Source organism: Gracilinanus agilis, chromosome 4 (genome assembly GCF_016433145.1).
Source record: "Gracilinanus agilis isolate LMUSP501 chromosome 4, AgileGrace, whole genome shotgun sequence".
In the NCBI taxonomy this organism is placed as follows: domain Eukaryota; kingdom Metazoa; phylum Chordata; class Mammalia; order Didelphimorphia; family Didelphidae; genus Gracilinanus; species Gracilinanus agilis.
Genome location: NC_058133.1, coordinates 8,821,384 through 8,837,223, shown reverse-complemented (window position 1 = coordinate 8,837,223; position 15,840 = coordinate 8,821,384).

The following is a 15,840-nucleotide window of genomic DNA, read 5'->3' as shown; positions in this document are numbered from 1 at the left end:
GATCTCCACTCAATTCTAATCATCTAATCCACTATACCCTTGGTAGGGAATGCTTCTCTGCCATTCCCACCCAAGACTTTCTGAGCCTTTCATCCCCTTCTTAACTTATCTGGTCTTCCATTTGTCATGCACTGACTCAGGATAATCATGACCTCATCTTCATGTGTTATCTCTCCCAATTAGAAGAGGAATTCCCTGAAAGCACAGTGCTTGTTGTTATTTAGATGTTTTTCAGTTGTATCAGACTCTTCAGACTCCCCATTAAGATACTGCAGTGGTTTTCCATTTCCTTCTTTAGCTGATTTTTCAGATGAGGAAACTGAGTCAAACATAGTTTGGTGATATGACCAGAGTTCTATAGCTAGGAAGTATCTGAAGCTAAATTTGAATCAGGAAGATGTATCTTCCTGATTCTTAGCCTAGTGCTCTATCCACTAAGCCACCCAGCTGCCCTGCTTGGCACATGGGAAGTAGTTAATAAATCAATAATTGCCATTCCATTTTATCACATTCTATTCTGTTTTATCTTACCTCTAAGTTACTCTATCCTGATGAGATTATGGATCATTGAATGACAACACTGGTAATAACTCGTATATGGGAGGTTGACCAGACACTAGCCCTCTCTTACTGATGTTTGACTATGAGACAAAATGAGGCACTTGAAAGCCATTGAACAGTTAATAAAAGGTGATCTACTTCACTGTCCTAAAGCAAGGCTATACAATGAAAATACAATGTTAGCTAACTTCTCTGAATGTCTCTTCCCACCCCACCTCACCTCCCCCAACCCTTGACTATATAGAAACATCAGGATGTGAAGTGATGACTTGATTGGCCAATCAGACATGGGTGGGACCTTTTAAACCCTTAAGAGAAGCTGATGGGATAAGCTGAAGGCAATCAGGTTCCCTGACAGCTTTGTTGCCCGTTTTGGAAAACTAATCCCTGAGGTAGGAAATGGGAGATCCCAGGTCTGCCACATCATATTTCTGTAATACTATTAAGTTCAACAAATGCTTTTGTCCAACTGCAAAGAGAAGATGCCATCATTATCTAAGCCTCAGATGATGAAAGTACCTCTCTGCCTAGGGAGGAATCAACTGAACTTAGTACCACAATGGAAACAAGACTGGAATACTCACCAAAGGCCTCCAAAGCAGAGTTTAAGATCAAGACATTGAAGCTCTGAGTATCAAGGACTAGACTGAAATTTTTGAGCCCACGTGCCCAATTGCAGTCAGGGATTTGGAGAGCTTCTCTGGCCTTTCCTTATCCATGAAGGAGTCCATGGTAGCAGTTTTGTTTTTCCATCTTTCAGAAGATTTGGGCATGCTAATCACCACAGTCTCTGGAAGGACCTTGTAAAAAATCACCAGTTATTCAAGTGAGTTCAAAGGACATTTTCTGGGCAGGATTATTGTTGGGAGTCTGCTGGAAAGCACTGGTCTGAGGACTTTTGAGAAATCATGTCCCTAGGCAACTAAGTCAATGATATGGGAATTTTTTTTTCCTCCTTTAGACTGGTGAAGGCCATTGGAGGGTTGGACTAGCCCAGGGGAGTAATGGGTCAAGCGGACAGTCAGGCAACAAACATTTATTAAATGCTTGTTGTGTGCCAGTTTGTGTTAAGCAATATAGTTTGTGGGGCAACTTTTGGCATTTTTTCTGTGGCAAAAAGATAGCTTTGAATTGTATGCAAAGTAATAGAAAGAGCCATAGATTTAGACTTAGAAGACCCAGATTCAGTCCAGGTTCTAATTCTTTTGGGAAAGCCACAGTTTCCTCCAATGACAATTTCTTCATCTGTAAAACAAGAAGGTTGAACCAGATGACATTTAAGGTCTCTTCCAACTCTATACACATGTGTGAAAAAATTAAGTGTTTTCTACTTGCCAAGTGGATAGCTAGGTGACACAGTGGATAGTGCACCTGGCTTGGAGTCCAAAGGACCTGAGGTCAAACCTGGCCTTAGATACTTAATAGCTCTATGATCCTGAGCCAGTCACTTCACCCTGTTTGCCTCAGTTTTCTCATTGGTAAAATGAGCTGAAGGAGAAAATGGCAAGCCACTCAGTATCTTTCCAAGAAAATGCTAAATGAGGTCTTGGAGTATTCGACACAACTGAAACAAGTAAAGAACAACACATGCCAATACCTGTACTAAGGCTAAGGGGAGTACCAAAACACAATCATTTTCTATATGTAGATCTCTTTGTCAAATGAGGCCCTCTCTAGTGGGGTCAGGGAAGGGAGGGAGGGAGAGAGATTCTGGGGAATTTTAATGTAATAAACAGATAAAAATAAATTAAAAATACAAATATAATACAAAACAATAGACTCTTCCCTCCAAAGATCTTGATGAGGGGAGACAACAGATAGAGGGGAGTGCTGGCTTGGGAGGTGCATTTTGGCCATTCTGGCTAGGGATATACAGGAGTTACAGGAGTGATGAGGATAGCCATGGTGTAGCTTGACATATTCTTTTCAGGAATAGTAACAGAGTTCATTTGATTGTAGTTTGATCATTGACTGGAGGAATAAAGAAATGACTAGAGTGAGATAAAATATGACTGGAACTAGTGTCAAATATATGGTTTGACTACTATTAATCTTTTGAGTGGGATGGAAAAGGAACAAAAGGATTAAGTACTCCAGGATTTGGATGAGGATCTCATGGGTCTGAGGTCTCTTTCTGACCCAGTTTTCTGTTCTTGTCTCCTGGAAGCAGTGATCTGGCCTGAGTAAGGTGGGTAGTACAAGTATTCTGACCCCTATTGGATAGATGAGGGAATAGAATTGCTAAGAAGTGGAATACTTGCATGTGGTGTGCAATTCAAATCAATAAGCTTTATTTTTTTTTTATTAAGCACCTACTATGTACCAGGCACAGTGCTAAGTACTGGGGGTACAAAAAAGAGGCAAAAGATAGTCTCTGTCTTCAAGGAGTTTCCAATCTAATTAGAGAGACAACATGAAAACAAATATATACAAAGCAAATTGTATTCAAGAGAAATAGAAAATAATTAATCAGAGGAAGAAGAGTTGGGAAGAGTTTTCTGCAGAATGTACGATTTTTAGGGGACTTAAAGGAAGCCAGAAAGGTCAGCAGTTGGAGTAGGTGAGCAGGGAGGACTGGTAGCTCTGATGAAAGACTTGCCCAGCTCTTTTCAGGGTTGCTCATTCACCTTTAGTGTCCATCTGTCCCACAACTCTCATGTGTGGCTACAAGAAGGTCCAGCATGCACGATGGCCACACCCCAGCAAACCTTCTCAGTAGTGAGGCTAAACCAGTGTTAGAATAACCAACAGACTTCAAACCCATCGATGAGTTAGGGGGATGTCTACCTTAAGCATGGGAAGAGTCCCTCCCTCCATGGAATGATGAGAACAATTTCTCCCAATGGCCACAAAGACAGCTGAAGCAGAGGTTGCAGAGCATTTAGAGTTTGATCAGATATTGAAGATGCCAAGATCACTCAGTGCATCCTGGGCCACCATCAGTCATCCTGACTTTCGTCTTGCCTCAGGACTTCAATGACACTGGAAGAGAGAGTGAGGCATAAGGCTTAATGTAACTCTGCCTCTCTTTTAATTCATGAATAAGTTGACATCACCCAATGATGCCATTGGTCTTCTCTGAAAATGAAGGACAGATGTTAAGTTGGAGTGGAGGAGGGAGAGTGCTCCAGGCACAGGGGACAGTCAGAGAAAATACCTGCAAACAAGAGATGAAGAGTCTTGTTCAAGGAATTGCCGAGAGGTCAGTGTAATGGGATACATAATTATTCATATTGGCATGCAAAGGGTGTCAGGTTTGGAATTAGGAAGCTTTTCCTGCTCTTTTAAGTGCTTTCTTCAAACTACATACCTATCCTGTCTCCCATTCCTTCAGGCCCAGGCTTTTTGTGCCTTCTGCATGTACCAAGGGAAGAAGTCAACCTGATAAACTAAGCTATGTCAGCATGCTAAAGGGCAAGAAAGAAGACCTTTCTGCCTTGTAGGAGGTCTCCCTTCATAACATTATTGCTTATCTTCAAGGGTGGGTACATAGGAAATATGCTCTTCTTTCATTGTTCAACCCAAAGGAACAATTCTTTCTATGTAATCTTGATCACAGATTTAGAATTGAAAGTTAGTCCTGCTTTAGTCTCCTTATGAGATGAATGAATAGTCCAAGAGCCAGAGAAGTTAACTGGTTTACCTAAGGTCAAATAAGTAGTAAGTGACCATGGTAAGATTTGAACTTAGATCTTTTGGCTCCAAATCCATCATCCTTTCCATTCATTCCCCCTGTTGGTCAGTTGTTTCAGTCATATCTGACTATTTGTGATCCCATTTGTTGTTGGTTTTTTTTTTTTTTTGGAAAGGATTCTGGTGTGGTTTGCTACTATATTCTCCAGCTTATTTTATAGATGAAAACATTGAGGCAACCAAGGCTAAATGATTTGTCCAAAGTCTAAGGCCATACTTGAACTCAGGTCTTTCCTGACTCCAGGCCCTTATGCTCTATCCACTGCAGCACCACCTAGCTATCCTACTGCTCTTCTTTAATTTCCTTATATACAAAATGAGAATGATGATGGCCTTTCCAAGTTGAATATTTCTTTTTTCCCCACTGGTAATGGGCATTTCTGCCTAGGTCACAGGGGAAATTGTAATGTAGCAAGTCCATCTGAGAGACCTTTGGGGCAAGCTGACCTTGCAGCCCTTCAAATAATCACAGTTATATGGTAGAAGGAGTGAGCATCACCACTATAATTTCCCCTACCTGCAAAGATAGAAACGATTAGACATAATCTTTCATACTTGAAGGATTTTGAGCAGCCCACAGTTGCCTGAAAATGACATATTCGGTTGAAATTTAAGAAAGAAGCAAATTATGTAGATTATTTGTTGACAACCTTGAAAAGCTCAGTTGTAAATGTTCATGTATATAGGAGGGCAATTACAGTAGCATGAGGAATAATTTGGATATTTTTTAAAAGCACTTTCCTTCTTGTAATTGTTCCATGGAAGCTTACAAATGTAATGAAAGCTATTGGAGTGGGGGGAAAAAGGCTGAAGTCTAAAGAATAGAGAAAAATGGACACAGATGTACTACCAAAAGGATTTAGTGAGATGGTCTGAAGTATGGTCTGCATTTGAGGAACCCAACAAGATGGCAATAATGTTAATATTGTCTGCGTCTTGCCACCTCTGTTTTATTTAACCATTTGCCCCACAAGATGAAGAACAAGATATTTTCTCTGATCCTTCCACTCTTTCAGGCCTCCCCTCAAAGGGATTTTTTTTATTATAAAGAAACCAATTTAGCTGTACCCATGATAAAGGACTCTAAAAATTTGCATGAGATAAAAATTTGAACAATTAAAGGCTTATCTCTGGCCTCTAATGTGCTCACTGCCCACCATATTTTGGTAAGCCAGTACAAGTCAATCGTTGGGCTTGCAACAAAATTAAACTCCACCCCCTCCTCTCGGTGCCATGGAAAACCAAAAGAGAGAACTGTACCTTGGTTGGGACTGAAGTACTTTGTGCTTCAATGAAACTCAGTTAGAGAACTGAAAGGAAAGAGGTTGGTTAAGCCAAAGGCCTAGTATCCAGCTGGGCCAGTTCTGACTACCCAAGACTTTGACACAGCTTTGAGTTATAGCCTCCAAAGAAACCATAATCAAAAGGGAAGGAATCAGAAAGCAAAATACAGAAGAATATGAAGAAAGCAATTGAAATGATCAACAGTCTCAGGAGGAAGAAAATCCAATTAAAAACTCACAGCATAAATAGATAATAACAGAAGGTAATTTGGCCTTTGGAATAGTTAGAGGAATCCAGGCATCTATGAATAGGTATCAAGGACATGTGAATCTCACTTGCATATGAACTGAATAAAGAAGGGAAGATTACACATAAACACATAATTAAATATGGAAACACATCCTACCTAACAGAGAAATATGGAGGGAAGAATTCAAGGGAAATTGGGGGAGAAGAAGAAAGGTAGATTAAGGGATGCATCAATCAAAAGCAAAACACACTCTTTAAGAGGAGGTAGGGGAAAAAAGAGATGTAAAGGTGTAAGAGAATAGGATGAAAGAAACTATATAGTTAATAATGCTAATTGTGGATGTGAATGGGAGGAACTCATTCTTAAGATGGAAGAAGATAGAAGAATGGATTAGAAACCAAAATCAAAAACTTATTGTTTAAAAGAAATATTTCAGGAGAAACATAGTCAACATAAGAGTCCAGAGAAGAATCTACCATCCTTCAGATGGAGAAAGAAAAAAGGAGGATAGCAAAATCATATTGTTTGCAAAGGCAAAAACTGATCAAATTAAAAGAGATTCAGGAAAATATATTTTGCTATAAGCAAACCCCTGCCCCCCACACCACCTATAGTACCAAAGCCAGCTCAAAAGAGTTAGAGCAAGTTTGGGGCACCCATTAAGTCACTGACAGCTTACCAGGGCCTGCTCCTAAGAGCAGCAAGACTTAAGACCCCAAGAGACTAAAGAACATGCAGACTTTGAACCCAGACCCTGAGTGCAGGCACAGGCTTGGATCCTGAGTGCAGGCATGGACCTTAAGTGGGGACCCAGTGCAGAGGGGTGCATGACTGTGGAAGCAGTGCCCTGAGACTGTTAAAGGAGCTTCGGGCAGAGAAACAAGCAAGGAGACTACCAGGAGGCTTGACCCTGAGAACATAGACCTGAAAACTGAGGAGCCTACAGAGCACAGACAGACCCTGGGCTTAAGAATAAAGCTGAGAGGGCATGCAGCTCACAATGGCAAGCCATCCACAGGAACCTCAGAAGAGAAAGATCAAGAAGAAACCTTTAACACTTAACAACTTTTACACAGAAAAAATAAAGACAACAGAGCAAACAGCAGAGGAGAACAAACAAGTAACCACATCCAAACCTTCCCAAAACAATGAAAACTGGTCACAAGGTCTTGAAGAGTTAAAATCTGAGATTATGAGAAATATGGAAGAAATCTGGCAAGAAAATAACAGTTTTAAAGGCAGAATTTGCAATTGGAAAATGAGGCAAGTAAATTGAAGACCAGAAATGACCAGATTGAAAAGGAAAACCAGTCACTAAAGGCTAGAATTGGGCAATTCGAAAAAGATGCCCCCAAATTAAAAGAACTGATAAGCAAATTGGAGACAAAATCAAACAGCTGGAAAACAGGATAGACCAAATCAAAAAGGAAAATCAAAAGATTATAGCAGAAAACCAGTCTCTAAAGACAAGAACTGGGCAAGTAGAAGCCAATGATCTCTCAAGACGGCAAGAACAAATAAAACAAAGTCAAAAGACTGATAAAAATAGAAGGAAACATGAAATATCTCAATGGGAAATTGACAGATCTAGAAAACAGGTCTAGGAGAGACAATTTGAGAATCATTGGCCTTCCTGAAAAAGCAGAAGTTAATAGAAATTTGGACTCCATACTAAAAGAAATTATTCATCAAAACTGCCCTGAAGTTCTACAACAAGAGGACAATATAGACATTGAAAGGATCCATAGATCACCCTCTACACTAGACCCTGAAAAGACACCCCCCAGGAATATAATAGCCAAATTCAAGAGCTTCCAAGTAAAAGAAAAAATTTTACAAGAAGCCAGAAAGGGACAATTCAGATATCAAGGAGCATCAATCAGGATCACACAGGATCTGGCAGCCTCCACACTAAAGGACTGCCAGGCTTGGAATATGATATTCAGAAACGCAAGAGAACTGGGTCTATAACCAAGGATCACCTACCCATCAAAACTGACTATATACTTCCAGGGGAAAGTTTGGACATTCAACAAGATACAAGATTTCCAAGTATTTGCACAGAAAAGACCAGGACTAAATGGAAAGTTCAATATCCAAGCACAAAAATCAAGAGAAACATGAAAAGGTAAATAAGAAACAGAGGGGAAAGAAAGAAAACTCTTATTTTTAAATTTGCCTCTTTAAGGACTTCAATAAGATCTAATTATTTGTATTACTATGTGGAGAAATGTTATGTATAATTCTCTGTAGTGAACTCTATTCAATATTATAGTATTCACTATTATAGTAATTAGAAGAGTTATTCATATGGAGAGATTGGAATACTAAATGGTCTAAGATGGTATAGGGGGTGGGAAAGAGGGGGGTGAATAGTAGAGGACACCAAGAGAAACTTGAATGAATAAGAAAAATAGGATATTCTATTACACACAAAGAGGGCATGGGAAGGGGAAGGGATGATTACTATTTTAGGAAGGAGAGGAAGAGAACATTAAGAGGTAATATTTAAACCTTACTCTCAGTAGAATTTATCCTGAGAGGGAAGAGTAGCTATATCTATTGGGATATAAAACTCTATCTAATCCTACTAAGAAAGTCAGAAGGGATAAACCAAGGGGAACAGGGAAGTGGGGAGGTCAAAAAAGGGAGGGAAGAAGAAGGGGGAGGGAATTCATTAGGCCTTAAAAATAAAAAGAGGGTAATAATAAGGGAGGGGATAGAAAGGGAAGTAAATCAAGGGAGGAGACAAGGGTTACTGGCTTAAAGCAAAACACTGGTTTAAAAGGAAATAGTGTAAGAAGAAGGGTAGAACTAGGAGAGAATGCCAAAATGTTGGGGAATACACAACTGATAATTATAACTCTGAATGTGAATGGGATGAACTTGCCCATAAACGGAAGCAAATAGCAGAGTGGATTAGATACCAAAATCCTACCATATGTTGTCTAAAAGAAACATATATGAGGCAGGTGGACATATACAAGTTTAAGGTTTTGCTTGAGCAAAATCTTTTGGGTCTCAAATGAGAAAAAGGAAGGCAGGCATGGTGATCATGATTTCCTACAAAGCCAAAGTAAAATTAGATATGATTAAAAAAGACAGGGAATGTAATTACATCCCGATAAAAGGCAGTATAGACAATGAGGAAATAAAAGTGCTCAATATGTATGCACCAAGTGGTATAGCATCCAAATTCATAAAGGAGAAACTGGCAGAGCTCAAGAAGGAAATAGATAGTAAAACCATACTAGTGGGAGATCTAAATATTCCTCTTTCAGATCTAGATAAATCAAACCAACAAATAAATAAGTAAGAGGTAAGAGAGGTGAATGAAGTCCTAGAAAAATTAGATTTAATAGATATGTGGAGGAAAATAAATAGGGACAAAAAGGAATACACCTTCTTTTCAGCTGCACATGGTACATTCACAAAGACTGACCATGTAATAGGGCATAGAAACATTGAAAACAAATGCAAAAGAGCAGAAATAATAAATGTAACCTTCTCAGATCATAATGCAATAAAAATAATAATGAGTAAGGGCACCTCGACAGGCAAATCAAAAACAAATTGGAAATTAAATAATATGATTCTCCAAAACCAATTTGTCAAAGAAGAAATCATAGAAACAATCAACAATTTCATTGAAGAGAATGACAATGATGAGACATCCTACCAAACTCTGTGGGATGTAGCCAAGGCAGTACTCAGGGGGAAATTTATATCCTTGAGTGCATATAGTAACAAATTAAGGAGGGCAGAGATTAATGAATTGGGCATGCAACTTAAAAAATTAGAAAGTGAGCAAATTAAAATCCCCAGATGAAAACTAAATTTGAAATACTAAAAATTAAGTGAGAAATTATTTAAAAAAATGTAAAAGAACTATTGAATTAATAAATAAGACTAGAAGCTGGTATTTTGAAAGAACAGATAAAATAGACAAAGTACTGATCAATCTAACAAAAAAAGGAAAGAAGAACACCAAATTGACAGTATGAAAGATGAAAAGGGAGACCTCACGTCTAATGAAGGGGAAATTAAGGCAATCATTAAAAACTATTCTGCCCAATTATATGGCAATAAATATAGCAATCTAAGAGATATGGATGAAATTGAACAAGCCATCAAAGAAATCCCTAAGAAAAAATCTCCAGGGCCTGATGGATTCACAAGTGAATTTTATCAGACATTCAAAGAGCAACTAATCCCAATACTATACAAATTATTTGACATTATAAGCAAAGAAGGAGCCCTACCAAATTCCTTTTATGACACAAATATGGTACTGATTCCAAAGCCAGGTAGATCAAAAACAGAGAAAGAAAACTACAGACCAATCTCCCTAATGAACATAGATGCAAAAATCCTAAATAGAATACTAGCAAAGAGACTCCAGCAAGTGATCAAGAGGATCATGCACCATGATCAGGTGGGATTTATACTAGGAATGCAAGGATGGTTCCTCATTAGGAAAACCATCCACATAATTGACCATATCAACTAGGTAACAAAGAAAAATCACATGATTATCTCAATAGATGCTGAAAAAGCCGTTGACAAAATACAGCACCCATTATCACCTCTATTATTTAACATTGTACTAGAAACACTAGCAGTAGCAATTAGAGAAGAAAAAGAAATTGAAGGTATCAAAATAGGCAATGAGGAGACTAAGCTATCACTCTTTGCAGATGATATGATGGTATACTTAAAAAATCCTAGAGAATTAACTAAGAAGCTTGTAGAAATAATCAACAACTTTAGCAAAGTTGCAGGATACAAAATAAATGCACATAAATCATCAGCATTTCTATATATTTCCAACACATCACAGGAGCAAGAGGTAGAAAGAGAAACACCATTTAAAATCACCCTAGACAACATAAAATACTTAGGAATCTATTTACCAAAACAAACACAGGAATTATATGAAAACAACTACAAAACACTTTCCAAACAATTAAAACTAGATCTAAACAATTGGAAAAACATTGATTGCTCAAGGGTAGGACGAGCTAATATAATAAAAATGACCATTCTACCCAAATTAATTCACCTATTTAGTGCCATACCTTTTGGACTACCAAAAAACTTTTTTACTGAATTAGAAAAAATCTATATCAAAGTTCATTTGGAATAACAAAAGATCAAGAATATCAAGAGAAAAAATGAAAAAAATGTGAAGGAAGGTGGCCTAGTAGTACCAGATATTAAACTATACTATAAAGCAGCCGCCATCAAAATGGTATGGTACTGACTAAGAGACAGAAGGGAGGATCAGTGGAATAGACTTGCAGTAAATGACATCAGCAAGACAGTGTATGATAAACCCAGAATAATCCAGGAAGACATGTTTTAACTGATACAAAACAAAGGAAGGAGAAATAGGAGAAGCATTTATACCCATTAACTCTATATATTATTATGCAAGAAAAACAACATTGTAAAAATAATCAACTTTGAAAGACTTAGGAACTCTGATCAACATAATACTAGCTATAATTCTAAAAGACTCATGATGAAACTTACATTCCACTTCTAGATAGAGAGCTGTTGAGCTCAGAATATAGACAAGCATATTTTCTTTCTCTCTTTTTAACATATTAATATGGGATTTTGTTTTGTATGACTACACATATTTGCAATCTTTTTGTTCCTTTTCAGAGGATGGGGGAGGAGAGGAGGAAGGAAGAGAATTCAGAACTGAAAGCAGAAAGAAAATTACATTAAAAATAATTAGTAGGTCAAGGTACAATTCTGGAAATGATTAATAATTATGTGAAACTAAATTATAATAATGAAACAGCATACAAACATATCTGGAATGCAGCTAAAGCAGACCTCAGGGGAAATATTGTCCCTACAAATAAATGTTCATTAACACAATAGAAAGAGACAGAATTGGTGAAATGAATATGAATTTAAAAATTTTAAAGTCAACAAATAATCCTAAAATAATTACAAAAATATATGAAAAATGAGAGGGGAAATAGAAAATTAAAAGATATCAAGAGATGTTAAAATTAGAGGGAAATAAAAGTTACTGAATGAATAGATAACATTATAAGCTGGCTTTTAAAAAGATTAATGAAATTGATAACCTTCAACCAATATGATTAAGATGAAGAGGACAGAAAACTAAATCAATAAAATAGCAAAAACAACAAAACCAGAAAAATAAAAGAATTCTCAAAACTTACTATGTATAGTTACATACTAACAAAAATGAAAAATCATAAGAATATCTTCAAAAATTCAGAATGCTCAAATGAACAGAAGACCAAATGTGGATTGTAAATAATACAATCCTAGAAAAGGAAATAGAATCAAGTATAAGAGGATGACCAATGTCATATAAGATATAGATAAGAGGAAGGACTTCTGGTCCAAGAAAAAATACATCCTATCAACTTCCTCTTCTGCAACCAATATCATCCTAATAATTAAACCAGGAAGGAGAAAGCACAGAATTATAGGCCAATATCATTAATGAATACTGCCTCAAAAATGTTAAATAAAATCATATCAAATTGATTACATAATTCATCTGACAAATCATTCTTCATAACCAAGTTAGATTTTTTCCAGGGACACAATGAAGGTTCAACATTAAGAAAATAGTCAACATAAATAATTACACTAAAAACAAAAGCATGGAAAACCACATGATTAACTCAATATTTGTGGGGGGAAAGCCTTTTACATAGTAAAACCCTTATTTATATTAAAAACCCTACAAAGATTAGGCATAGAATGAACTTTTTTAATATCTTAAAAAAGTAACTATTTTAAACCACAAGGAAGCATCCTATACCATGGGAATAAACTAGAGATTTTTCCAATTAAAAATAAAACAAGGATAAAAGCAAGGATGCTCATGCTCCCCATTATTATTTGATATAATTCTAGAAATGCTAGCTTAGCTATAACAAAAAAGGAAGAGAAAGTAATTAAAGGTACAAACAAGTAATAAATCTATTCTCTTGTACAGATAATATGGTACTCATGTTTGAAAATCCTAGAGACTCAACAAAGATAATAATTGGGACAATTAATAGATTTGGCAAAGGAGCAAGCTGTAATTTATACTCTAAAAATTGCACCTCACTTCTGTGTCAGAATTACAAAAAAGAAATCCAAGAGGAAAGAATAGAGAAGTCTCATTCTGTATAACTACAAAATCCATATGGGCATGGATTATTAAAACACACAAAATACTTGTGGAGATTAAATTACAAAGTGCTCCTTAAAGAAATAAAAACAACCTGAATAGCTAGGAGGGCTATTCGGGGCTCCTGGATGGGCCATGCTAATTTAGTAAAAACCAAGAACACTACCAAAGTTTGATTGCTTTTTTAATGCTATTTTGATGAAATTATTAAAGGATTTTTTTTCAGAACTTACTACAATTATAACAAGATTCACTTAGAAAAAAGTATAATATCAAGGAAAATAATGAAAAAATGGGAATGAAGGGGAAATATAATTTTCAGGCCTCAAAACATATTTTAAAATTGTAGTCATTGAATCTACCTGGCATTAAAAAAATAGAGAGCCAGATAAATGGATCAGACTAGGCAAGTGAGAATTAAAAAAAAAAAGTCTAATACTTGATAAACTAGAAAACATAAATTACATTGAAGATTACTCATTAAAAAAAACAACAGGGAAAATTGCAACTTAATCTAATAGAATATGGGCTATGATTCACACATTATAGCACATTCCACAATGCATTTTAAATATATATGTGACCTTACTACTAAAGATCAAACTATTAAAAATAGAATAGAACCAGTTTACATGCCTCTGAAAGTTATGAGTAGATGTATTCTTAGGCAAATAAAAGATAGAAATAATTACACAATATAAAATAGGTAAATAGGATTACATGAAACTGAAAATCTGCACAGACAAAATCATTGTAATAGCATGAGAAAAGAAGTTCTCGAATGGGGAAAAATTTTTCTTTCAAATGTCTCTAATAAGGGTTGAGTTCAAGATACATAAACAATGAAAAGATATATGAGTGCATCTGCTTATCAGTCAGTCAATAAAAAAGTATTAATTACTATGTGACAGACTCTTCATTAAGCAATGAGGATACATACAAAGAAAGGTAAACAACAATCTCAAAAAGTCCACACTTTAATGAAGGCAAAATGTAAACAACTACATATATATATATAGATATAGATATAGATATAGATATAGATATAGATATAGATATAGATATAGATATAGATATAGATAGATAGATAGATAGATAGATAAAGGATATTGAAGAGATAAAGGATATATTGGAACTAACAGAGGGAGGATACTAGAATTTCTCTTTATTTGTTTCTTTTTAAAAAAACTCCTCCTTTTAGCTTAGAATCAATACTGCGTATTGATTCCAATGCAGAAGAGAGGCAAGGGCTAGACAGTGGAGATTAAATTATTGGCTCAGTGTCACACAGCTAGGAAATGTCAGAAACCAGATCTGAACCCACAGCTTCCCGTTGCTATGTCTGGCTCTTAATCCACCAAGCCCCCAGGAAGGTATGAGAATTAAGGGGTGAAGCAGGAAAGTCTTCCTGTAGAAAGCAGGATTTTAGCTGAGACTGGAAAGAAAACAGAAATCTAGGAGGAGATGAGGAGGAATAAAATTTCAGGAAAGAAGGACAGCCAGTGAAAATGCCCTATTTGAGACCGAAAATCATTCTCCAATACATAAGTGGTCAAAGGATAAAAATAGTCCCCTGAAGAATTATAAATTATTAAGAACTGGATGAGGATGCTTCAAATCACTAATAATAAATGAAATTATAGTAGAAACAATCCTGAGGTTTTTACTTCATACCCCGTGAGTGAGCAAAGATTACAAAAGATGAGAAATGGAAGTGTAGGGAAATGGGACTCAGTGCTTTCTTGGTGGATTGGTGAATCAATACTGTAAAACCATTTTGGGAAATACTTTGGAATTATGCAAATTGAATGATTAAAATATCTGCATGTCTTGATCCAGAGACTGCATTACTAGATTTACACACCAAGGAGGTTGCTGATAATAATATACATCTAAGTATCTATAGGAGCATTCTTTGTAATAGCAGAAAATTGGAAACAAAGAATGCTTACCAATTGGGGAGTGTCATGCAAATTTTGATACATGAATATAATGGAATATTATTGTACCATAAAAATGAAGAAAGTGAAAAATTCAGAGAAGCATGGAAAAATCTATATGAACTGATGCAGAGAAAATTAAACAGAACTAAGAAACATACACAATGATTACAATAGTGTAAAGGAAATGAATTGAAAAAAATTCAAAAGGGAATGTTACAAAATTATGAAGAACAAGCCTGGTGCCAAAGAACAGATATGAAAAGATACTCCTATCCTGTCCCTATGAAGTGATAGCTGGTTCACAAGTATTTTACATTGTATGTGTTTTCAGAATTTTTTGATATATTGCTCAGTATGCTTTTTTCCTTATGGATTTTCCCTTTTTTGTCTTAAAAATACAATTTGTCATAAAGGATAACTTTCTGGATCATGCTTGGGAACTTATGGTGACAAAAATGGGAAAACATGAAATATTGTGCATGTATTATTATACAAAAATCATTTCCATGTTCATCATGCTATGAAAGAAGACATATCTCTTACACTCAAGAAAAATTCACCATACACAATTGTGTAATCACAGTATTTGACTGCAAACACTTTTAATCCTGTAATACCACTACTGGGTCTGAATGCCAAAGAGATTATAAAAAAGGGGACAGTACCTACTTGTACAAAAATATTTATAGAAACTCCTTTTGTAGTGGCAGAGAATTGGAAGTTGAAGGGATGTCCATCAACTGGGGAATGATTGAACAAACTGTGGTATATGATGGTGATGGGATACTATTGTGTTCTAAGAAATGATGAATAGCCTGATTTCAGAAAGAGCTGTACCTACATGAAGTGATGCAGAGTGAAATAAGCAGAACCAGGAGAACATAGTACACACAGTAACAGCAAAAATGGGGAATGATCAACTGTGAAAGACT